The sequence below is a fragment of the Monodelphis domestica genome, chromosome 7, assembly GCF_027887165.1.
Source record: "Monodelphis domestica isolate mMonDom1 chromosome 7, mMonDom1.pri, whole genome shotgun sequence".
Lineage (NCBI taxonomy): Eukaryota > Metazoa > Chordata > Mammalia > Didelphimorphia > Didelphidae > Monodelphis > Monodelphis domestica.
Genome location: NC_077233.1, coordinates 11,427,755 through 11,454,996, shown reverse-complemented (window position 1 = coordinate 11,454,996; position 27,242 = coordinate 11,427,755). Strand labels below are relative to the sequence as shown.

Genomic DNA, 27,242 nt, shown 5'->3' with positions numbered 1-27,242 from the left:
GCATATAGTAAGAACAGAAGATATAAGAAGACGCAAAGGGTAGGACAGGTCCAGCCTATGAAGGATTTTCAAACAGAGAGTTTTATACAATCCAGTTGGCAGTTTACAGATGAGGAAACTGAGGCTCAGGGATGTTGTCACTGGTCCAAGGTCACACAGGTAGTAGAGGTGGGATTTGAACCCTTGATTCTTAAATCCTCTGCTGTCCTCTCAGTATAGGAGGTGGAAAAAAGATAAACAAGAAAAGCTTTCTACCTTCAAGAACCCCAAAGATAGGATTGTACAGTTTTAGAACTGGATCAACATCACCATCATCATTAGAAGAAGAAATAACACTTATATGTATAAAAGTGCCTACTGTGTGCCAGTCATTATGCTAAAGTCTTTATAATTATTTTCTCATTTGATCCTCACAAGGACCCTGGGAGATAGGTAGTCTTATTTTTCATATGAGGAAACTGAGGCAAACAGAAGCAAAGTGACTTGTCCAGGATCAAAAAGCTAGTAAGTATCTGAGGCTGAATTCGAACTTGTTTCTTCTTTGATCAAGGTCCAATGCTCTATGCACTGATCCAGTTACCAGATAATCTGGTCCAATGGTTCCCACTCTGGGGATGGGACTCCTGGACCTATTTTGTCAAGGGATCCATATCCATATCTTTTCATAGATATGAGTGACATGTCACTTTCTGATGTTAGTAGGAGTTTCTCATATTTGAAAAGCTTAGGAACTGTGGATCAAATGAATATAAAGAATGTGGAATTCCATGTTCAGGAAAGATTCAGGAATTTGTCCTTAGACACCCAGCCAGTTACAGGGCATTTGGGACCTCAAATCTGATTCTCTTGAATCTTATTCTCTGGTTCTTTGGAATCACCAAATGATGAAGTGGGATGGGATCTTCAGACTCTCCCTGAAGCATTGATCTGTTCTGTACTCTGCCCGCTGATAATGATCATCCACGGTCTATAAGAAGACCTCCAGTAAGGGATGACTAACTCTATTGAAATGTAGCCTCAGTATTGGAAGAGACCGGAGTCCATTTTGGAATCCAGCCTCAGTCCAAGCAGGAAATCAGTAGTGCCATTCTCCCCAAGGGGCTTCTTCTCAGAGATCCCTAGGGGTGGGGAGTTCCCTACCTAAGCCATTCCACTCTTTTTTTAAAGCATTTCTTTTTGTTGAACAAAATCCATCTCTGAAACTTCTAGCCATTATGACTCATCCTACCTTTTGGTGGAAAAACAAAACAAATCTTGTCTGTTTTCCAGTGACAGCTGTTCAGATTCTTGACACCTCTCATGTCTTGAATAGCCTGAATATTTTTCTTTCTGGATTTGAAATCTCTCCTGCCTTCCACCAATCCTTCCATGACAAGCTTCTCTGTCCTCACTCCCTTTTTTTGCTCCCCCTTACTCATTGTCTTCTTGATATATAATGGAAGATCTCGCATCTGTGGTAGGAGCAGGCAAAGGGGCAGAGGGACATTGACCTTCTTCTTTCTCCATGGTCTTTTCCCTTCATTTTGGGGCTTACCCAGTGAAGGACTCTGTGTCTCATCTGAGGACTAGTTAGCATACATTGGAAGAGGCTTCACCGCTGTGTTTGCCAAAGGGAGAATCCATTTTTCCGCCATTACTGGTATGTTGTTGAAGGCTTACGATTCACACTGGTGGAGAGAGAAGCCTTGGCCAGCTCTCAGCTGCCTAGAGGGTCACCTCTAGTCCTGGGATTCTGCACCTCGGAAGACAAAATCTCCATTTTTGTTTTTAGTCCTTACTTTTGACTTCATTCATCTAGAGAACTCACAGTAATAACCAACTCTCTCTACTAGTACTATGATAACTACTAATGAACATGAACGTACCATTTTAAGATTTGCAAAGTATTTGACATGTTATCTCCCTTGAGCTTCACAACAACTCTGAGAAATAGGTGCTCTATTTATATTCATTTTACAGATGAGGAAACTGAGCTTCAGACGAGTTTAGGGACTTACCCAGGCAGCTAGTAAGGCTCTGAGGCAGGATCTGAATTCAGATTTTCCCAGCTTCAAATACTTTGCAAATCTTAAAATGGTACGTTCATGTTCATTAGTGGTTGACATGAGGTGCTAATTGTGTTTACAAAAACATGCCTTTGGACTCTGCAATTTGTGTTGGAGGAGACCAGGGTGTCTTGGGTCTTGTGGAGACGATCGTCGTGTCTTTCTCCCTCTTCTTCCTTCTAAAGACCTTGTCCACGTGTCCAGTGATCATTACAGAGAGGACACTTCTCAGATGTAGCCCATCCCTTTCTGCCAAGGCTCGTGTGTCTGAGATGACGTCACCTTCCGGTGAAATTCATCAGACCATTCTCTCCTCTTGTTCCCTTGCCGTGTCTTCAGATTCTCATTCCATCCCTTTTACCCACATTAAAAAAGGGATGAATATGGCCTTTAATAGTGCAATCCCTTGTGCTAAGTTCTGAGTATACAAAGAGAAAAATGTTCCAGACTCAGCTCACAAGGAGCTCACACTAATGGGGAGGAGGGGGCAGCACCCAGGGGAGATGGCAGCCATCGATGAGGTGGAGGGGGCTCCCATGGTCCTTAGGGTAGGATGGCATAACAGATGGTCATGCTTTTTTAAGATTATTTCCAGTGATGACATCCTGTTTGTTCCTGATGTGGAGCCATTTGACGGTACCAGGGACTTTGGGGGCAAGGAGATTTTTGGGGAGCGGGGGCTCAGTCCTTGTGATTTATACATCTGTGTCCATTCATCACGTGCATGCCTTAGCTCTGATTGAGAGTGAGGGGCTGGGGAGCTTAGATTTATGCATTCACCTCCCCTTTCCCAACATCATAAATTTTTAAAGCTTTTCTTCATGTTTGGCAACAAGCCATAACCTCATTGTTTGTATCTCTCCCCCTTTTTAATCCTCAAACATTGCGTTTCTTTCCTAGAAGCATCAGAGATTCTTTTAATTTTGCTTGTTGATTCTAGACGGCTTGCCACCCCTAAATTAAACACCTTTGGAATCTGATGCTCGCCACCAAAGTGGCGGCCTCAGAAAAGCCACGGGCTTTCCCTGGATGGATACTTGAGACAAGAGTCCCTTTCTGTTTGGCAAGCTTTGTTGGTCCGGGACGTCACCTGGTGGAGGGGATGGGGTGGACGGGCCTTCATGTGGTCTTCAAGGCCCTCCGTCTCAAGGTGGCCAAGCAGTTCCGGGCAGTATCCAGGGTGGCAAGTTCTTTGGGGAGGCCCTGACAGTAGCATAGATTATTTCAGGGCTGAGGAGGCTGCCAAGGAAGTGGGCTGGCTCCTGTGGTGGATGAGTTTGCCCACAGCCTGTTTGGGTTGTGTGTCTTCCTCAAAAGAAGCTTTGACAGCTGCCCTCTGAATGGAATTGATCTCGGAGGGGGATCGGGTTTGTCCTTTCCTCTACCGGCCCTGCCTCAGATCTGATTCCCATCAAAGCATGAATCCACAGGACTGTGTGCGAATGCTGTAGGCTAAATGGAGATTTTAGAGGTTCGTTTGGACCCAGGGCTGTTGCTGAACTTTTATGGCTGCTAGTTCTTACTGGCCAGGGCAAAAGATTTTTGCTTTTTACATCTGGCATTCTGGTGTTCCAGCAACTCAGCAAGAAAGAGACAAAAAAAAGTGACAGAGAAGGAATGAAACTGAGAAAGGAGCAAAGGAAAGTGAGTGAGAAAAAGAGAAAGTTTGAGAGAATGGAAAAGAAAGGAAAGAAAGGGGGATAGAAAGAAAAAAGAGAGAAAGGAAATGAGGATGGGAGAGAGAGGGGGGGGACAAGGGAGAAGAGAAACAAGAGAGGGAGGAAGAAAGTGAGAAAATGAAGAGGGAAATCAGGAGAGAAGAGAAAACAAAAGCAGGATGGAGAGAGAGGAAAGGAATGAAGGGAAAAAAGTAGATTTTGGACCACGATTTCTTCCATCCTTCTCTTTGCAAAGAATATAATTTTTTGCCTCTCAGTTTTTTCTTCTACCATGAAAGATTTGATCGCATGGTCTGGCTTTTCTGGGTCAGAATTGTGGTATTTTCTTTCTTCCTCCTGGTAGGAACCAGCACATTCCTCCTGGCCAGGCCTGTGTATTAATTGCTTGCTTTTTCATGGATCCTTGACAAAAGGTATGCATATCACAAGATAGATGGCCCTGCTGCAGCCATGTATTTATTGAACAGAATTCCAGGAAGAGTATGTCATTTCGATCATCTGTTGCTCATAGGAGATTTTACCACTGTTGTTAGGAGGAAATAAGGAATCATTGTCAGGCCGGTGATTTCCTGAGGAATAATATTTTTTGAATTGGTACCAGGAGGAGAAAAATGGAAATGCATGACATGAGGAGTCCTCGAACAGCATTGATATTCCTGTGCTGGCTCCTCCTGGGAGTTGTGTGATTCTGGGTCAGGGAAGAGGTTATCAGCGAGTCGGAATTCTGAGTGTTTCTGGTGAGTGCAGAATCGTTGCCTTCTCCAGCTGGAGGGACACAAGAGAACAATGACCTTTCTCTGGGGATTTAAAGGACTTGATTTATGGCATCTCATTGGATCCTCAGAGGAGCTCTGTGAAATAGATGTTCTTCTCATCCCCATGTTACAGAGAGAGAAACTGAGTCTCTGAGAGGTCACATACTTTGCCCAGCAAGAAGAGGTCTGGGCAGGCAGGATACCAGCTCTCCACCACACCACTCAACCCTCTCCTTTTGCAGAAGAGAAAACTGAGGTTGAGAAATGACTTGTTCCAAGTCAGAATATTCATGGAGTCACCAAGGATGAAGAAGTCGTCAAATTTTCTGGTTTTTCCTATTCTCTTTCCAAACCAATAATGTATTCTAAATGAGAACTAGGGGGGCAGCTGGGTGGCTCAGTGGATGGAGAGCCAGGCCTAGAGATGGGGGGTCCTGGGTTCAAATCTGGACTCAGACACTTCCCAGCCGTATGACCCTGGGCAAGTCACTTAACCCCCATTGCCTAGCTCTTACCACTCTTCTGCCTTGGAACCAATACACAGTATTGCTTCCATGATGGAAGGTGAGGGTTTAAAAAAAAATGAGAGCTAAAAGGGACCTTCCAATGGGTGAGTTGCCCAGTCTTGCTGCTTTCTCATTTTACAAAAAAAGAAAAATGATGCTCTGAGAGAAATGGCTTCTCATGTAAGTAGGGGAAGATTAGAACCCAAATCTTTGGCTCTTTCTGCTCCTTATGCAGGCAGCTAAATGGTACAATGGACAGAGCTCCAATTCAGCCTCAAACAAACTGTTTGACTCTGGAAAAATCATGTTACTTTTCTCAGCCTTGGTTTACAAATCTGTAAAATGGGATACTAATAGCATCTTTTTCACAAAGTTGTCATGAGGCTCAAATGACACATGTAAACTCTTCTTAAAACACACAGGGGCTGTATAAATGCTGGTTATAGTTCCTAACTTTATTATAAAATATAATTATATAGAATAAAAAGCTGATGAAAGATTTCTAGGCCAGTCAGCTATTTTTTAAATCATTACTTCCCATCTTAGAATCAATACTGTGTATTGTTCCAAGGCTGAAGAGCTCTAAGTTCTAGAAAATGGGGGTTAAGTGACTTGCCCAAGGTTACCCAGCTAGGAAGTGTCTGAGGTCAGATTTGAACCCAGGACCATATGTTTTTAGGCCAGGCTCTAAATTCACTGAACCACCTACCTACTCCCATCATCATTCTTTTTAATGGAATCCTAAGAACCCAACTGCAAGACTAGACCATTTTTTTCTGAATATAAAGCATTGGAAAGCTAAAATGGCAGACTTTTCCACATGTGGGTTGCCCAGAACTTCTCTCTTCTTCTTTTTTGTCAAGACTACTTTCTGAGATTTCAAACACTAATAATAAAACTAATGGTGATAATGAGAGTCTTAGCTAGCAGTTCTATAATCCATAATGCCTTCAAGTTAGCAAAGCATTTCACAGTAATCAGTTTGATCTCGTGACCACCTGTAGAGGGGGTGCTATTATTATCCTCATTTTTCCATCGGAGGAAAAATTAGGTTAAGTGACTTTTCCAGGGTCACCCAGTTAGTAAGCATCTGAGGCCAAATTTTATTTATTTTTTATTTTTTTGAACCGAAAAAATTTAATTAATTAATTAATTAAGAATATTTTTCCATGGTTGCATGATTCATGTTCTTCCCCTCCCCTCCCTGCAACCCCCTCCTGTAGCCAATGAGCAATTCCATTCGGTTTTACATGTATCATTGATCAAACCCATTTCCATATTATTGATAATTGCATTAAGGTGATTATTTGGAGTCTACATCTCTGATCAGATCCCCATTGACCCCTGTGATTGTGAAGATTGGATTTGGCTATCTCCTGAGTGTAACAATGAAGGTACTTAGCTCTTCCTTTATTGTGAAGATTGAATTATAATCCCATCTATTTTTAGATTTTAGTTCCCAAAGTGTTAACTCAGTATTTAAAATAGATCTACCCATTTTAACCACAAAAAGGTGTTAACTTTTACATGATCAAGCAGTTGTTTTTCTTCTGTGTTTCTATTCCCACAGTTCTCTCTCTCAACGTGGATAGTATCTTTCTCAGAAGTCTGGGGCCAAATTTGAACTCAGGTCTCCCCAACTCCAGGCCTGGTGCTCTCTCCTCTTCCACCATTTCCCAACCCTTTTAGCTCTTTTGTAGATGATGATGATTTTTAGTGTCCTGGAGAAATATGATTTCATATTTATCATTGGTGATGGGAGAGAAAGAGGCTTCATTTTCAAATAAGACCAGTTGGGCTAGAATCAAGCCATGTTGGACCTTGGCACAAGGTGGCACTTACTTTCATGTGTCAGGTTACTCTTTGGTCTCTTTCATGGAGAGGTTTCTATTAAGGAAGACTACAGATGGTTGCATCCCCAGGACGTTGTACAACAGTAGGTGTTTAATGAATGCTTGCTGGTCACTCTTGAACTGATGATTTAGATATTAACTCCTCCAGGGCTGCTCATCCCCTGTGACTTTCTTCTTGTCTTCCCATCTGCCTTTGAATGTCCATTCCACCAATGATCAGCCTTCTTTAAGACCTCTTGGCATTTGGTCCATGGGATCCAGTGGCTCAGACAGTGACCTCTCCTTTCAGATTTCCAGTCCTCCTTTTAACTTAACTTCATGGTCACTCGTCAGCATGTATTTGAACAAACTTGCATTCCTACCCTGCTTTAATATTGACAAACGGCCTTCCTTCCAGCAACTTGGTCATCTCTGAATTGGACTAGAAAGCCTTTGAGATCCCTTCCAGCCCTGAGATTCAGAGGATGCTGTGGTCTCTCTGAGGCAGGAAGCAGGTATCTGCCAGGATATGGGGAGTGTTTGTGTGCTTCTTTGATTCAAGTTCCAAAATTAAAACTAGAACTGAGGAACTTTTAAAGAACGGCAAGAGGATGCCGTGTCTTGGGGAAGTCGCTTTAGTCCATGAGCCGCTCTACAGTTTCGGTCCTCGTCTCAGAGCTATGGGAACTGTTTGGGTCTAAGGGCAAAAGCAAGCCAAGCTGATTATTTGGCACAGGCAGCCTTTCTCATCAGATTCCCACCACTTCTGTCCTTTTGGGAGCCAGAACAAATATGAGAATAGACATTTTCCCTCATTCTTAACGATCAGTGCTTCAGGTCCAAAAGAAAACCGCTGCCTTCCGAGTCACGGGGATACGCACAAACAAGCTCAGCCAGCCATTCATTTGTAGCAGCTCAGAAACAGCCAGAGTTCAGTCTGGGCTTCAGAGGCAACATTTTCTCTTGGCGTGTTTTCTGAAAACGGCCCATCTCTGATCAGAAGACTTTATTTTTCTTGAATGTATCAGTACATACATAAGCGTGGAACATTTTTATGGTCAGGAAATCATTTGTGCTTTGCTCACCATAATGGTGTTGCAGGTGCTGCTGGGCTTGGCAGTTGTATGATTTTGTAACATTATGAAAGTTATTTTTGTAAATTTTTTGTTAAATTTTTTTTGTTAAATATTCAAAAAAATTTAGTATTTTGTAAAATATTTCGTTTTTGTAAAATATTCAGTATGATTTACCTTTGGGCTGACTTTCTCTGCTGTTGGTTGAGTCCTATAATAGATTCTAAGCCCAAACTCCACATCAGATCGTTGCCTTGCACACGCCAATTCAAAATTCTGGTCAAACAGGCATTCTGGTCCACAGGGTAGGGTGCAGGACTGAGATGATGTTTATGCTTTATCTGAGACCTGCCATTAAATGATCTATAGAACTCTGAGTAATAATAATAATTAATTTAAAGCAATTGTTTGAGGGTTTGGGAAACACTTAATATCTGGAGCTACAGTTGATCTTCACAGTAATCCAATAGAGTAAGTGGTATTATCCTCCTTATTTTATGGAGAATGAAAGGAAGAGAAGTTATGTGATCTCCCAGAACCACACAACAAGGAGGTGGCTGAGGCAGAATTTGAACTCTGATCTTCCTGACTGCCAGTCCAATGCTCCATCCACTGTACTACCTAACTGCCTACAAATGTCACTGAACACTTAAACGTCTCCATTTCCTTCTCTAAATGATTTTTAAAAATGAGGGCTTTGATAGCAGCCTGCCAAGTTTACTGAAAATAAAATGAAATGACCGACATGGAAGTACATTGTATATTCTTTGATACTTTGGTAGCTGGATCATTTATTAATTTGACTATTCTGCCCATCAGTGCAGATCACAAACCACTCACACCTCTCCTACTGTGTGACACTTCTCTGCTTGTTTCTATGAGTTCTCCATTGAGCATCTTCTCATGTGCTGGATGTCTTTTTCCAGTTAAGTGTTCCACGGATGCCGGGGTACCACGTGGACTTTCAGCCTCTTATCCTTCTCTCGTTCTTGTTTATCCTTCATAGTTGAAGAGGACCAATGACATCACAGTGTAGATAGCGGAGTTCCTCTGTGATTATCACCAGTGGGCAGTATAACCAGCTAGGTAGAAATGCTAGCAGATCTGTTTCTTTGCAGAGGTAGTTGGCATCTTTCCAGACAGGAGAATATCATTGAGATCAAACTCCATCTCCATCTATTCTAAATGAGAAGAAGTCATATCTTCCACTAAGCTTTTCATAGACTTGTTTGATGCCTAAAGCTCGTCTCCTTCAATACTCTCATTCTGAAGAGGAGAAACTGAGGTGGTTGAGATGTTCTCATTCCTAGCCATTCTTGAATTGTGATGAATTCAAACTTGTACTTGAAATTACTGTTGTCCTCCCCAGCCATGTTCTTCTATTTGGCAAAGGGATCACGTATTTGAGGGATGAGGCAATTCCCAAGTTTCTTTGACCTCCTTGACACGGCAACTATTTTTTAAAAATTAAGTTCTATTTCTTTAAAAAATTACATGCTATAATCAGATAATGTCTTCGTTTTCACTCATTCACCACCAACAGCTTGTTTAAATGAGTTTGATGGACCCTTTTCTAGTTCCACATATTACTTTGCTATTCTTTCTTTTAGTTCTGTGATTTTTGACCTTGGCTTTAACTGATTAGATGGACTGCCTCTGGAGCATTGTATATGCTCTGCCCCCAAATCCTTTACTCTCTGTTAAGAGCTGGACAGTCTTAGTTTTTGTCATCACTGGTTTCCATGTCCATTGCTTTGTAACTCTCCCAGCTAAGTGCATGAAAGAGGAAAGTCATTGATAAAAGGGATCTGGGGGAATCTGAGGAGGATGCAAAGGCTTTCGTAAGGAAGATGGCACAAGAGAGATGGCAGGAGGGAAGCACACACAAAGAAAATATTGTTTTCTATTAGTCCAAATTAATATATTAATGGAAAAAAGTACAATTCAGAAGAGGCATTGATGGGGAAGCAACCAGTTTGGAAGCAATGAGCAAGGTGTGGGCCTGAGGCAAGACACTGGAGCTCTGTGTCTTGGGGTTATCTCTTGTCTGGGGGGAAGTCCTTAGATGAGATCTCTCATGTTCCAGTAGTTCATGGAATGTTCATTCTCACTGTGTTATCCTATGGCTGGGTTTATGAGATCATAGATTTGGGATGGATGGAGCCTTAGAAATCGTCTTCTCCAACCCACCTCCTTTTTATAGCTCAGGAATCAATCTGAGCACATAGAGGGTAAGGAACCTGTCCACACTTACACAGCAAAGAAATGCCCAAGCTGATACTGGAACTCACGCCTTCCCAGTTCCAAGTCAGCCAAAATGGAAGATGGATTCTCATGATCAGATAGGATGTTTGTGAGATAGCGATCGGGCAGCCTCGCCTCCTCTGGATTTTTTTCCAATGGGATGAGCAGAGACAGAGAATCTGAATGACTCGTAGAAGGAGAAGAGATACAAAAGAGTCTGTCCTTGGAGACCAGAGAAAGATCGGACCACCAAACGTGAGTAAACTCTGTTCTCAAGCCTAGGAAAAGTTAGGATGTGAACGGAGGCGGCGCTTGTGCCCGGTCTCACGCTCATGGCGGGGAGGGGGTGGTTTCACCACGCTGAAGTGCTCTCAAGTCTATTATCTGAAACAGTCGTATCAGGAGCCAATGTGCTGAGGGTAATCTGTTCCAGATCCAACGGAATCAAATGATACCCTTGGGCTCCCTCCAGTTTGTAGCCAGTGGCTTTTGCTATCCTAGTTTTTAAATCTAAGTTTTCGGTGGAGTCAGCAATCAGGACGGAAATGCTGGCATTCGGGGACATCATGTGCATTGGTGGCACTCGCTAGAAAACCTGAGGGTCAGTGAATGATAAGCTTGCGCCGCGTCCTGACGTGGGAGGCCATTGTGTCTTAACAGGGATTAATATCATGCCCAATTATGTAATAAAAAGTGATCATCAGATACCCAAGAATGACATTGTATCCAATAATTCAATTAAAAATATATTAACCAGGGCCAGCCCTCCACATAATTTGGGAAATATTTAATTATGTGCAGACCGTATTATCAATAGTATAAATTTCGTAAGAATAACAACGTGCAAACCCAAACAGTGGGCAGTTACTCTCCGCTCAAATAATTTACAGAGTATGTAATGCGGTATAAATAGTTACTAAATTTCACATAACTGTTTAAAAATGCCATGTCGGGTGAAATACTACAGAATAGAAGTTCGCCAGCCAAGAATGTGGTCATGAATATACACATATTTTTATGTATATAATATATATGTGTGTATGTGCGTATAGATGTATATAAATAGATATAAAATATATATTATTGCTCCATGTATTTTGTAGCCAGAACAACTGCAATACGATACAAATAACATATCAACGTGAAACTTGCCCTCCTGTTAACCTATGGTGGGCTTTCATTCAGTGGCCATTTCCATGTTCCCCGTTTTGATTTCCAAAACTTGGAACCAGTTCATGGCCAAGCAGGATTCGGTCTTTAAATCTTTCCTGTTAGGTAACCAATTTCTCTTGACCTCATACTTGCTATACAGAATGGCTTTTGGCTGTGGTATAAATTGTAGAATGTGTCACTCATACCTTTAATATCTTCGGAGAAGATTTTTTTTTTATTTTTTTCTTTCAAAAAAAAAACACACTGTGTTTAAGGGCTAGAGTCACTGTCCTTGGAGTCTCAAAGAACTGGATTCTGATCCCATCCCAGATTAAAACCAGCTACATAACCCAGGGCAAGTTTTCAACCACTTTATGCCTTAGTTTCCTTATCTGTAAAATGAAATGATCTTGTATTCCTGATATAAAATCTGAGATGACAGATACAAGGGATGGACCTCCCTACCCCATGGTGCTCCATAGCCACAGAATGTGTGTTATTGTCTTTCCTTTTCTGTCTGTCTCTTGCCCCCAGGCCTAAGCACATCCTGAAGTGGCTAAAAAGCATCTCTGATGTCCTTGGTGTGGGGAACTCCCATTTGCCATCTTTTCAGAGATTACTACTGCCTTGAAATTACATAGTATAGTTCTGAATGAACTTAGAGTTCAGGCTGCCAGATCCCTTTTGACATCTTCATTCACTCCTAGTCAGATGCCTCCATCAGTATCCCCTTAATACAACAAATGGTAGAACACAGAAAAGGCAAGCGGCTTTTTCAAGGACACACAGGAGATTCTGGGCAGAAACAAGATTAACCTAGGATTTCATTGACCTGCCTACCACCCCCTTTAGAACTTTTGTCTACTTAATCTTGGTTCAAGTGAAAGAGTTGTGGATGCTGGCAGGATATGGAGTGAGCACCCTTTCCTTAGCTTATTCTGTGACTTGGGTTCAAAGGCTAGGTTCACATGGATGAGGTCCTCTGTTCCTGAAGACCTGATAATCAAAGGTATTTCCTTAGTTCATTGGCTTCACCTGGACTTGCTCCAAGAAAGTATCCTCATGTGTTCAGAGTATAGTTCATGTCTAGACTTCCCTGAATATGGACAGAGTCCTCAGTTCCTATGTAAGCCCTAGACGTACAACATGTATATTGACTATAGAGCACCTTTTATTCCACTTTGCAAGAATTTAAAAATATCCATCTATTCATCTCTATTTCTCTCTTGTTTATTCTCCATCCATCCACCCATCCACCCATCCATCCATCCATCCATCCATGCATCCACCCATCCATCCATCTTTATTTCCCAAATGCCCAGTCTGTATCTTATTCCAAGGAGACCAACTTCATGAGGAAATGTTCTTCCCTGTAGATGGGCTGATTTCCATCTCTCAAGCTCAGGACACTCACCTCTGGGGTTAGCCACAAGACTATTCCTAAAGTTGGGCTCTTTTTTCAAGCTAAGTAAGCATCGACTTCCCTCCCCCAATGATGCACTTCTGCAGGTGATCTCTAACTGTAGTGGTGACTTATCAACTCTTTATTTGGGACGGTCCACTCAGAAAGGGACATAGAATGAGAGAAGGCAATCAAAAATTTGAAGTCCAGAATATTAGCGTCAGTCCAAGTGAGCAAGCATACGTTGTGGTCAAGCCATCATTTCCTCTTTCTAGAGAGAGAAATCTGCATGGACACAGTATTCCACTTAGGCCAAATGCATGTTGACCTTGTCCTGTGCGTCTTCTTTAAGTAACCAGCTATTGCCTGATGAGTGGGGGTGGGAGGGGGACTCTAGATGGTTTGGGGTTTCCTTTCAGGCTGAATGGTAGCACATGCTTACCTCTCCCATGTGCTTATGCTAAAAACTAAATGTTTCTGGGCAAGGCAGAAAAAGAAATTCTCCACCCCTGCAGCCTCTCCCTTTCCTACCTTGTACTCTAGAGGGGGGGCGGAGATGGAAAAATGGAGGAGAAGGGAAAATGGGGAGGGAGGAGAGAGACAGAGAGACAGAAAGAGAAAGAGACAGAGAGACAGAGACAGAGAATGAGAAAGACAAAGAGAGAGAGAGAGAGAGAGAGCGAGCACACCAAGAAAATCTGTAACTCATATTATATGGATACTTCAAGGATATTTCATCTCCCTATGTTCCCCTTAGCTTTCACTAAATTAATCAACCATCCTGAGTTTCCAAATTCTAGGGGGAGGTACCCCTCAAATCCCCCTAAAGCCTACACTCTGTTATCTCATCAAGATTATCGAAGACTGCGTCGACCTTCTCATGTCTGCTGAAAGCCTGCTCTCTACAAGCTCCCAGATGCTCTGAAGGCAGCCATTTGGAGAGACATGGATCTGGTCTTCCCGGCTCGTCTGGCTCGGCTACTGGTTTTTAATGTGTAAGGTTGCTAAGGCATTAAGAACTAGACGGGCCAGCTAGCAGAGAAGAGTTGTCAGGCGTGGATGCTGTTTGCTGCCTTGCTCAGCTTCTCACTGGATCTTCACCAAGAAGAAAGAGTGCCCATTGGGGATCTGGAACTCCACTAGGAGACTACACCACTGGTTGACTGAGAACCATCTTGTCATATAAAAGTTTGCCATTATATGTCATCCCTCTAGCATTTATATCCAGTTCCTATTGGAGGTTTCTTTGAGGAAAAACAAAAACATTGTGAAGGACTCATTCTGGATATTACACTGGTTTAGATATTTAAGGACCACACAGCAAGCTATGAATGAGCTTCCTATGATCTTAATTACAAGGCATGGAAATCCAAAGAAAAAATAACACTAGGTAAAATCAGAGTGCTTTGAAGATGAGGAATAAAAGGAAAAGAAGAGGGAATGATCATCACTCAGTTTTCTAGAGAAGGAGGTGTGTGCATGTGAGAGAGAGAGAGAAAGAGAGAGAGAGAAAGAGAGAGAGAGAGAGAGAGAGAGAGAGAGAGAGAGAGAGAGAGAGAGAGAGAGAGAGAGAGAGAGAGAGAGAGAGAAAGCAGCAAAAAAGAGAAAGAGTAGAAGGAGAGTGAAAGGGAAGGGGAGAAAGGCAAGATGTATCTTTTATTTCCTTTCAGAATCTGTTTCAAATAGAGATGTATGGGATACCAAAGTCTCAAAATCCATAAGTCAAATTTTCAGGGTTATTTTTCAGTCCCTTTGATTATCTTGCCATTATGACCATGTTCGGTCACTATTACCTCAAATACCCTCTTCTTCCCCTCTATTTTAGTGAAGTGAAGGAGATTTGGGGGGGTTGTTTTGTCACAAATATTACTTTGAGGACCATAACAATGAGACTTCCTGTCATATATCTCCAGCACCAAATTAATCCTGTTCTGAATTATTAAAAGAGAAAATCTGCCCACTAGTGTCAGAGTCAACTAGAGTTTAAGGTATTTTAATATTCTTGTAATGGGAAACTAACTTATTACACTTGTGCTCTAAGAATGGGCACCACCCACTGGGCCACTTTTGGCTTCATGATTTCTTAAGTATCAGCATTCTTTTCCATCACCACAATAAAGGGAAGTCACAATGGGTCTTTGCCTTTATGAACCTATTAGATACACCCTCCAGTGATTCAGAACACACCTATTTATGCCTGCCTGTCATGACTGACCTTTATATATTTTCTTCCATGTAGTCCCCCAAAGAGCAAATTTTTTTTTGGCAGTCTTCTGGCATTTTAGATGCCAATGTACTATCAGTGGTCTTTCAACTTCACTAGATGACCTCATTTTTTGATAGTCTTACATCCTTCTGATGCCATCTTTTATACCCCTTTTCCTAGAGGATTACTTATTTCTAATATATTGCCATCTTCACTGTGGCCCAGGAATTTTTCCAGGAGGTGGGAACACAAGAAAATGTACAGATTTAGCCCTCAAAGACCTTATATTCTTTTGAATGGGTAAGAAATAATATTTTCAGAAAATAAGATAAAAATATAGTGGGTCCCCCAAGGCTTGGTATAGTTACAGTTTACTATTTTAAAGTCACACTATGACTTTTAGGATATATTGCTTAACTGGGGAGAAGAGACCTAGCAACTTAGGGAATTGGACCAGACCTCCTGCAGGAAGAGATCAATTACATGATTTCGCAAAAACCTAGATAAGGAGTGAGGAGGTTCTGAACCAGTGGGGTGGCCATGTCAGTGGAGAAAAGGTGAAATCAAAGATGTATTGTGGAGATGCTACACATGCCTTTGAATCTAGATGTTAGGGATGAGAGAGGGAAGAATCAAGGACAATTCCAAGATTGTGGAGTTAGATGATTCAGAAGCATGATATGTTTCCCCTCAACACAAATACGTGAATTAGGAAGTGGGATAAGTTTGCTAGGAAAGATAAGAGTTCTATTTTGGACTTGTTTAGTTTGCATTGCCCCGAGAACTCAAATTTCAGTTTCCTAAAGGCCATCAAGCCTACTGCCATCTTCTTATTTGATTATAGCCTTAGATCATCACATAAAACTTTCATTTTCCACATGTATCTCATATTTTACTGGTTTAAGGTCAACTTCTCATTTCTAAGTTATTTTAATTTAGGTATTCCCACTCCCTTCTATAGCACACTGGGCACTGAGCATTTAGAATCCAAAAGTGATGATTTCACTGTCATCAGTGATGAAAATTGATATTATAGAAATGCTTAAAGACCTGTTCCATTTTTGTCTCTTTGTTTTACTCCTTCCAACTTTATCCATGTATGCTTTCATGATGATCTGCATTTCTGAAGACTCGTTTCCTGCCCTCTTCTTCACCTCTCCTCCCCATTACAATTCTTCCGCATTTCATTAGCTAATACTACCCATTAATCTTAATTTCTCCTCTCTTGTGTTTTACACGTTCATTTATATTCTAAACAAATGAATCTCTTTCTTGGCATGACTTGTTGCTTGTCAAAGATATCAACTTTTCATTGGCTACCATGGTTTCTGGGCTCTTTGGGTCTCTTCCCTGTGATCGATAGATTTTTTTCCCTGTCAGTTGAACTTATATAGAAAATTAGAGTCAGTAACTTTGCCTCTGTCTATTTTCCATTTTGGATATCAGTAACATGTTGGAGTTGTCATAATAGCACACAAAGTTTTCTTAACATTATCCCTTCTGCTTTGGTGTGACTTTTGATCCTTGTTCCAACTAGTGAATGGAAAGCTGATTTTGAGGTGTTTCCCACATTGATAAACCAGTGGTTTGCTATCAAGATATGGTTAATTTAATGCTTTGTGATGTTGTTTGGCGCTTGTCATACCTGATGTATTATAGCTCTCTTTTTGAAGAACTATACATGGGTAAATTTCTCTTTTGATTTTTTAGTATATATTTTATTTAATTGATTAAGAAAAATTTTCCATAGTTTCATGATTCATGTTCTTTCCCTCCCCTTCTCCCCCCCCCCCATAGCCAACATGCAATTCTACTGGTTTTTACATGTGTCATTGATCAAGACCTATTTCCATAGTATTGATAATTGTACCTGGGGAATAATTTAGAGTCTACAACCCCAATCATATCCCCATCGACTCTTGTGGTCAAGCAGTTGTTTTTCTTCTGTGTTTCCACTCCCACAGTTCTTTCTCTGGATGTGAATAGTGTCCTTTTTGATAAGTCCCTAAAATTTCTATTTTGAAAAAATCCTTTCCTTCTGTCTTAATATCAGTGTCATGACAGAAGAGTGACAAGGACTAGGTGATCAAGATTAAGTGACTTGCCCAGGGTCAGACAGCTGGGAAATGTCTGCGGGCAGATTTATACCCAGGGTCTCCTAACTCCAGGTCTGACTTTCCATCTACTCTGCTACCTAGCTGCCTCCAGTGGTGAAGTTTCTGAATGGTCTCCATGCCTTGGGGGTCTTTCATTTCTGAAATTCCAATATTCCTTTTCATGTTCCCCAGGACCACCTTCACATTGACATCAATGATGAACCAGAATGAGAGTCTAAGTGCTTCAAGTTGCATTTCAGTCATGTCTGACTCTTCATGATTCAGTTTGGGGTTTTCTTGGTAAAGATGCTGGAATATCTTACCCCACCCCATGTGTAGGGTATGCCCAGGTTCCTCTTTGTCCCTATTCTTAGAATTCCCTTGTACTCTCTTGGGTTTCCTTGTCATCTCCATGCAGATAACTCTGAACTCATCTCCCATTGCCACCCAACTATTGTACATTTTGAACTGTACAGTTAGCAGAACTCATTAACCTTCTTCCCTCAGCTTCTCTGACTTTTAAGGGCTCTTTCATCCATCCAGCACCCAGACTTAAACATTCAGAGCCATCTTTGCCTCCTCACTTTCCCATACCCTGCATAGTTCATGGCCAAATCTTATGAATTCTAACACATCAGTGTCTTTGAGATTCATTCATCCTATTCTCTCCATTCATAGAGCTACTGTCCTTCTCTCTCATTGCCAAGATTTTTATACAAGAATGTCCTAATTGAGCTTCATACCTCCTTTCTTCTTTTTTCTCCAACCCATCCTCCACATAACCCCTAGCCCAGCACCTGGCACTTAGTAGGTGCTTGCTAAGTTTTTGTTGACCATCACACAACCATCAAAATGATATTCCTAAAGACAGGTTTGCTCATGCCCTGTTGCTTGGAAATCTTCATTATTACCCTCTTGCTTGTAGGAAAAAATGCAATTTTCTTTAGTTGGACTTTAAATATTTTCAGTCCTTTTTGTGATTATTTTTCCAACGTTCATGAAGCTAGCTCCTTCTCCCATTCTCTGTGTCTAATAAGTTCTAATGTTCCTATGTTCTAATCTGGTCTACTTGTTCTTCTTATTGATTTTATTCTATCTCCAATCTCCAGATCTCTAGCCTTCGCACAACCTGGGTTTCTCTCCCTAGTCATGTCTGAGAATCCCAACCTGCCATCAAATCCCAGTTTGATGAGCCCTTTCCTCATTCTTTATGCTGCTTACCTCCAAAAATTTAGACATAAGGTTTGAGATGACTCGAAAAATAGGAGAGGGACAGGTTATAAAGGACATTGAATCTCAAACAGATATATTTGATTATATATTTTATGTATCATATTTGATTCTGGAGCTGATGGGGAGCCACTTAGAGTTTAGAGGAAGGGAGTAACATTGTCTGACCTGTCCTCCAGGAAGATCACTTCAACACCTAAGTGGAGGATTGATTGGAGTGGGGAAAGAGCCAACAGGCTAAGTTTGCCCAGGCAGGAGGTAAGAAGGGGCTACACCAGTGGTGGTGGTATTACAGTGTAGAAGGGGACCAGGGAGGCATGTTAAGGTAAAATGGACAGGTTGTGGCAATGGATGAAACAAGACTTCTTGTAGATGGTGGAAACAGAGTGGAGTCTTACAGGACATGAATGATTCTAGTGATAGAGAGTCAATGCAAAAGTCCATCATGGCAGACAAAATGTCATGTTTGAGCAATAGCACAAGGAGCAATTTGGCAGGATTCAAATGTGTAGGAAAGATGGCGATGGAGAATATGACCAGAAAGATAGGTTGGAATCAAATTGCAAAGAGCTTTAAATGCCAAATGAATGAGTTTGTATTTAATCCTATGGGACAGGGGTTGGCAAACTTGGGGCCTGTAGCCCAATATGGATTGGCTGCCCATGATCTAAGAATAATTTTTATACTTTTCAATGATTGAAAAAATCAAAAGCAAAATATTTGGCAACATGAGAAGTCTATAGAATTCACATTTCAGTGCCCATCAATAAAGTTTTATTGGAGCATTGATGTATGGCCTCTGCTTTCATTCCATGATGGCAGCATTGAGAAGCTACAACCGAGCCAGAACATGGCACTCTCAGTGCCACCCACTGCTGCACACATGCACTGCAAGTGGTGATGGTAATTAAAACTTGGCAGACTTTTGAGTGCCACACATGTTGCTGAATGTTGACATTTGATTTTATTTTTCTTATGAGTCCATGCCACCATGTCAAAACAAGAAGAGAAAAAAGATGTTATTCCAGTGTTTTGAGCTTAGGGCTATGATTGACTTTTTTCTAAAAGAGGGCTGCCTCCAACCACTATTACTGAATATTGTGAATGGCTTTGTTAATTCAATTTTGCTGTAGATTTTGTGATTTTCCTTAATAAATTCAACCTAAAATTACAAGGCCAAACAGAATTTATATGCAAAACTTGCACTGTGCTAAAGCCAATTCAACTATAACTCATGTTTTTTGAATTACACATAATCTCAAGCTATTTTAGACCCGTTCTGCTCTGTTAAAAGTTAAGATGAGGAGTGAGAGCTCCATTCTCACATACATTTACGCCAAATATATTTTCTGAGCTCAAACTACAGTTCCAGCAACAGTTCTTCAGACCATGATACAAATGCAAATGAAATTTCCCTGGTTTAGATGCCATTTAAATGTATAATGAATCATTTCCCCCAACCTTCAACTGGAAAGGATTCATCTTCAATGTAATGATATGATAAAGGGAAACAAGAGAAGAACCTAGTAGAATTCTCTGAATGCCTTCCAAGCAATGAAATCTGATGATCCTAGCTTGATATCAGAATTTGGCAATACCTATTGGTTTAAAAAGATATTTTCAAAGGTGAAATATTTAAAATCTTATTAAAGATCAGCATTAGCAGAGGAACACTAGAAAATAATTATCATGATGAGGAACACTAACTCTGAACCCATGTAAGTGAAATGTGACCAAAAAATAAAAGAGTTTTATTCTTTTTATCAGTAGACTTATGTTTTCCAAAAAATGTACTTTATTATGATGATTTCAATTCAGCTGCATTCAATAAACATTTATTAAGCACCTACTATGTGCCAGACACTGCCATTATTATTCTGTTTGGAATTTCATTAATAAAAATGGCAGAAATTTATTTTTCTCTTCTTATGTAAGACTCAAATAATATCTTTGATTTTTCTTCTTGGTCCGTGAAGCCTAAAGTATTTACCATCTGGCCCTTGACAGAGAAAGTTTGCTGACCCCTGCTCTAGGCAATAGGGAATCACTGGAGTTTATGGAGTAGTGGAATAAGACCTGGGCTTTTGGAAAATCACTTTGGCAGCTGTGTGGAGAATGGACTGGAGAGGGAAGAGATGTAGCAGTGAGACCAATTAGGAGACATTTTCAGTAGTAAAAGCAAGAAGCTCGTAGGGTGATGGGGAGGTGACTATCCATAAAGATGGAGACAAATGTTAGAGTACGTATATATACATATATATGGACACATAAAACGTGTGTATATATGTATATACAGCAAACAGGGCTTGGTTAATTGGAATCAACCACATTGATTGATTTATATATGCATAGACCTCTGGAGAATGATTAAACTTGAGAACAATTACTTTTTCCTTTTTTTATTCTGAATGAAAAAATACCAAATAAAAAGAATGAAAGGAGTTTTTCATAATCATTGTAAAATAGGACCTGGAAATCTTCATTCTGTTTATCTTGCTTTTAATTAAAAAATCTATAATAAATTTAATATGTAGCATTCGAATCTGTCTCCCTTGTCTGTGATTTCTGCTGGTTTCCACTCCATTTTCTCATTAACAATGACTTTTATAATATATGTTATATTATATTTTTATTTTATTTAATGACATATTTATTATAATAAATTTATATAAATATATAAATTTTCATTGTATATTATAATTTTGTTAATTGTGAATGTGTAAAGAAGTCGAAGCACCAAAGTGGGACAGCTTGGTGGCCTAATTGATAGAGTGCTGAGGCTGCAGTAAAGAAGATCCAAGTTCAAATCCAGCCTCAAACACTCAACTTGCTGAGTAACCTGGGCAAGTCACTAAACCTCTGTCTGCCTCAGTTTCCTAATCTCTGAAATAGGAATGATTTCCAGGGTTGTTGAGAGAGCAAAGAGATAGCATTTGAAAGAGCTTTGCAAATCTTGAATCCCTTTATAAATGCTAGTTTTTGTTATTATTATGGTTATTGTTGTTTTTGTTGTTACCTAACCAAAAATGCATTTGGACCAATTTAAAATATTGACTGTAATTTAACACTGACAGAGATGCAGTGGGTAGAGGGAACTGTGCCCTGGATTTTGGGTCAGCCAGCCTCATTTTGAGGCTACTATATAACCTTACTATATAAATCACCTTATAGAATTTTACCTCAGTTTTCTCATCTGTAAAATGAGAGAATGGGTGGGACGGCTTGTAATTTCCTTTATGTGCTCAATTTATAATGCTTTTATTTCTTCTGAGACTCATTAGTCTCGTTGGTCACTCCAAAGTTTCCAGGATTGGACAAATAGCTTTGGTCAGTCCACAGGCTTATTCAACATGGTGGAGACAATGAGACCACAACATGGTCGTGGACAGAATGGGGCAGGGATCCCAGAAGCCACACCATCCACTCTTCTTGCACTCCTCCAGCCTCCCCTCATGGAGGTCTAGGGAAGGAGGGCCATGCTGGCTCTGGACCCTGCCCAGACCCCTTGCAGGCAGCTCCATTGCCTGGGAAGTCTTTTCTACAGTGTCTCCAAACTGACTTTCTGGGACCTCCTTCTCCATTTTCCCTCTGGGACGCAAGCAAAGCTCAGCTCGTTCTTTCTCCTTCCTCCTGAGAGGTCTTTCAGCACTTAAAGACAGCGACTAGGTCTCCTTAGCCTCCTTTTATGGGGACCAAAAGAGCCCACTTTTCTATAAGGACTTTAGCTTCTGCCTTGCGTGCCTCAGGCTTCTCCTATCATTGGAGAATGAATTTGTTGAGATGCTCCGGCAGGTGGGTCTGATGCATTTGTTCAATATCTGAGAATGGGAACGAGACCTGGCTAGAAGCCTCTCAAGTCCTTCATCTTCCTTTTTCCTTTTTCTTCTCTTCCTGATGACGTTTTTTGTTAACTTCCTTCTGTTCTTTTTCCTACTCCATCTCTCTGTATCCAAAATGAACACTTTCTGCGTGGCTTTCTTCCTCTCATCATTCATGGGTCTGTAATTCTTAGGAGGACAATACCATAGAACAAAAGGTCCTGTAGATTTGCATTTAGAAGCCCTCCACTAAAACCTGTTTCTACAACCCGAGTGATCAGAGGCAAAGCTTTCAACCTTATTTTTCTCATCTACAAAATGGGACTAATCATAAGTATGGTTCCACTAGGAAAGCTGTGCAGAGGCTCAAATAAGACCATTCTGAAAACGTGATGCTGTCTAGGGAGTCCCAGCAGTGGCAGAAGCTTAAATCTGTCCTTGAACCTTTGGGGGCACCCTGTAGAGCATTCCACGATTTAGAGAGTTCTCTCTGCACAGTCGTTGCCTTTGGGTCTGGACACAGCATCGTTGGTAGGAACCATGTTATCATTAGCCCCATTTAGCAGCTGATGAAGCTTCAAACTTCCCTCTGGGCTCTCATTAATGAGGTAACGATCCTAACCACGTTTTCATTGTGAGGACCTTCACATTTTCCTTTGCTGCTCGTTTACTTTTTAGTAACGTGACACTCCAAAGTCTTGGTGAGCCTGTACAGATGGGAAGTGGGAGGTGGGACGAGGGGGTGAGCCATGAGACCTTAATCAGAGAGGCAAGGCTGAACATGAACGTTCTTTCTACCTCGGAAACGGGGTGATTTCAAGATCTGTGATAGGACATGAACTTGGCATCAGTGAGGATCAGATCCAGTCCTCTCTGGGTCCTCCTCCCTCTCAGGGCACTTTTATGGATGTGGCGGATGTCTGAGATAGGCTACGGAATTCTGTGATGATTGGGACACAATAGAGAGTTTTCAGAATGGCTTCACAAGGCTGCAAAAGTTTGTTCTCTAAAGAGTGTGGCTCAGCAGGGCTGAGAGAGGTCACACAGGACTGCTCTAGAGATCCCGACCCCTAGAGCTGGAAGTACCATTTTAGTACCGTCCCAGATTAAGGCTATATAGACGTGGCCCTCAGAGGCCATCAGATCCAAGGAAAGCGAGGGTCAGAGTGAGCAAGATCCTGCCTCCGGGTCCCAGAGACACATTCAAATGAGGTGCAAAAGCCAGGCTCTCTCTCTGGAACATCACTCTGTTTCCCAACAGGGTGACTCCCTTCTGTCTCTCCCTTCTTGGGCTCCTTCCCTCAAGAATGATCTGAATTTTACTTTAAAGAATTCCCTGCCCCTCTTCCTTACTTACCTCCTTTAGGCTCCTTGGCCACAAGCTCAGGGGCAGCCCTCTCTGGTCTTGGAAGCTTTGGAGTCACCTAATCTTAGAGCTCCAGGGGACCCTCGGGATGATTTACCCGAGTAATGAGGTACCGCCACGTGACAGTCCTGGTGATGATATTAGTAATAAGAAGGGGGTGTAGACAGCCTGAGAAATAAAAGGTACAAAGTCACTCCACTGCTGTAAAACGCTTTATTGGTGAGCCTTGATAAGTAGAGACAGCTGAGGCCGGAGAGAATCTCAGAAGAACATAGACAACTTCTAGTCAACTATAGGAGCATCAACCATTCAGTACAATAAAAACAAAGGAAAAGCCAAAAGCATGTGCACAATTAATGGACTGAAAGGTGGACTAGTCAGGTCAAGGGACAAGATGAGAAATCAGCGAAACCAGCTAAGATCCCTAATTACTGACTCTAATGTTGCACAGTGGGGCATGAATTGCTGCCAAGGCATTTTAACAGCTCTTTTTCAGAAATAAGCCTGATGCTACCTTCCTTCTCTTTCCTCCTTCCTTTGTTCCTTCGTTCCTTCGTTCCTTCGTTCCTTCCTTCGTTCCTTCCTTCGTTCCTTCGTTCCTTCGTTCCTTCGTTCCTTCCTTCCTTCCTTCCTTCCTTCCTTCCTTCCTTCCTTCCTTCCTTCCTTCCTTCCTTCCTTCCTTCCTTCCTTCCTTCCTTCCTTCCTTCCTTCCTTCCTTCCTTCCTTCCTTCCTTCCTTCCTTCCTTCTCCCACATCCCTTTTCTTAAAAACCCTTGCCTTCCATCTTAGAATCAACACTATGTGCTGGTTCCAAGGTAGAAGAGCAATAAGGACTAGGCAATGGGGATTAAGTGACTTTCCCAGGATCACACAGCAAGGAAGTATCTGAGACCATATTTAAACCCTGGACCTCCTTTTTCCCAGAGCTATCTTTCAATCCACTGAGCCACCAAGTTGCCCCCAGATTCTAATTTTCTTAACAGAAGTCATCAAAAGATTAGAATATTATCTCCTCACCATCAGATAGGCCAAATAGGTGTTTATGCATTTTAAAACTTTTACAGCTTACTTTAATAACATTTAGATAAAAAAATCAAGCCTTATAAATACTTATAAGAAAGTAATATATTTCTCTAGAGGAATATATATATATGTATATATATATACACAAACATATATATATATATATCAAAAAGTCATTAAGTATTAAAAATACAATTTATTATCAGTTGGGTAATTATTGAACAAGCTGCTCCAAAGTGCCACAATGTGAGCCCATTTTTATTTGCACATTATGGATATAAAATATGTATATGTATGTGTATGTGTATTCCTTTTGTTGATTATCATGAAGCCTTTGACTCAGTTTTGCACTCATGGCTTCTCTATGTACTGAAAAATGTGCAAAATAAATAAAATTATAATGAGAATATTAGTGCTTTAAATGTCAAAATGAAAAAAAAAATAGTATAAATTCTTTCTTCACAATTTGGCACCAACACAGAAATATCAGGAATAATTCATATAAAGCAAAACCTTTTCAGGGAGACAGTTGAAACCCATTATGCTTCTATTTAGCCTTAAATCATTGTTCCTGAATAGGAAAGGAAAAAAGGTAGGAAGGAAGGAAGGAAGGAAAGAAGAGTGGGAGGTAAGGGAGTAAGTGAGGGAGGTTGGAAGGGAGGGGGACAAGTAGGGAAGGGAGGGAGGGAAATAAAGGAAGAAAAGGTTATTAATTACTTCCAATGGGCCAGGTACTCTGCTAAGTACATTACAGTTATTATCTCATTTAATAAAACCATAACTTTCAAATTAAAGGAGTCACCTCAAAATACCCTATTCACTGTATGATCTATATATTTCTATTTAAATCTACAATCACCAAAGAGTAAAGGCTAGTAACAAGAACATGTGGTTGTATTTATCAAATGTAACTATAAATGGTATTTCTTACCAGATAGATATTGCAATGTATAGGCCGCAGGGTCTAGAGTCAGGAAGGTCCAAATCCATCCTTGGGCAATTAGCTGTGTGACCCTGGGCAAGTCCTTTAATCTTTCTCAGCTTCCTCATCTGCAAAATGGGAAAAAATAATAGAATCTACCTCCCAAGGTTATTGTGAGGATAAACTGAGACAATATTTGTAAATGCTTGAAAACTTTGTCACTACCATATAAAAGGTTAGCCATCATCATCACCATCACCACCATCATTGTTATTCCCTGAGAATGCAGCCTATGGAGCGTCTAAATGCAGATGTAGAATTAAAAAGCCCCTCGTGGGTGACATCCTAAACTTAGGCATCTCTCTAGGGTCCGACCTGTAATCATGGCTCTGGTGCCTGCCACATAAAAGACTTTTAATTAATGCTCATTGACTGACTGATGGATGGAGCTTTGGTCAGATAAAATACAGATTTGTTTTGGCTACTTTTTAGGATGGCAATTCAGGATTAGGTCAGTGTCCCAAGAAACCACCTAAAGATTATCCTTGAGGTTCCCAGACTTAGTGATCGATACAGATGATGCAAAGAAATCATAGAATCTTTGAAATACATGAAATTCAGTGCTCAACTGATACCCAGTAAGATGTGACCTGGGCCAGAATTCTGCATCAGCATCTCCTTGCTTTTCCTGGGTTGGTAGGGGACAATCCCCCTCTCTACAGATAGAGATCTAAAAACCAACAGGGAGAGCTCAGCCCATGGAGCTAAACCATTATCACCCATTGGAGGACAGCCTCTCCTTTCCCAAAGAACAGTATTTTTATTTGCTGTCACCACACTAAAGAATGCTAATTTCCAATTCATGTACAACTACAAGAAAAAACCTTTTGAAATAGGGAGACCGAGCATAGGAGACCAAAAACATGTGGGAACAGGAAGACGTGGACCTCTTCTCTGTCATTCTTTCTGTTACTTGGAAACTAACCAAGATTGGTTTCAGTGCCTACAGATGAATTTACCTCCTAATCCTTTTATTCACATTGAAAAAAGCTGTTATTTCTTGTCACCTGTGCAATATGACAAAGAACATAAAATATAAAAGATGAAAGCAGGAGAATGACTTGCTCAGGGCCATTTCTATCTGCTATCCATTTAAAAAGATGAGGAAGGGGACCTCTAGGAGGTTTAGTGGTTTGAGAGTCAGTCCTAGAGATGGGAGGTTCTGGGTTCAAATGTGGCCTTAGGTACATTCTAGCGAGGTGACCCTGTGCGAGTCACTTAACCCCCATTGCCTAGTCCTTACTACTCTTCTACCTTGGAATTAAATATTGATTCTAAAACAGAAGGTAAAGGTTTCAAAAATAAAATAAAATGACGAGGAAAAGGTAACAATAATGGATGAATAATAACAGAACCTAACTAATAAATCTGATTGTCAAAGACTCTTACATTTCTCTGACCTCTACCAAAGAAATCCTTTGGGGAAGAGGCACTGACTCTGATGGATTGGTCAGTGATAGTCCCTCTAGCCCGCTGACCCCAATTCAGGACTCTAAACCTCCAGATCTTTCTACAGCTGGTTACCAACATCCAATGGAAGTTATCAGACGAGTGTTTTCCAGTGTCTTCTGGGTAGGGTTAGGATTCTGTATTTGTTCTGCTTCAGAGTCCCGAGTCTGGGTCAAGAGAAATTGAATCAAGATGTGTTATGTATCAGACATCAATGTCTGATGTTGTCTACTGAGCCCACTCCCCCATTCCTGAAGAAAAATGCTCAGTGGTGGCCATTGGGCTCAACAGCTTTGTCCTCAGCTCTTGAACCTTCTCCCACAGTAAGTCCCCTTTTAAACAAAGCCACATAGAGGGGGTGATCGCCTCTGATAAGAAGTAAAA

General features: G+C 41.0%; 1 protein-coding gene and 1 non-coding gene across 11 annotated transcripts in view; both read left to right on the top strand.

Annotated features, from left to right (window-relative positions):
• Nucleotides 1-27,242, top strand: part of ERC2 (ELKS/RAB6-interacting/CAST family member 2) — a 1,021,362-nt gene that overhangs the window by 492,636 nt on the left and 501,484 nt on the right. The window lies entirely within an intron of this gene.
• Nucleotides 13,658-13,722, top strand: MIR7328 (microRNA mir-7328). The gene has a single exon (NR_127542.1). It is a non-coding gene; the product is annotated as a microRNA mir-7328 (primary transcript).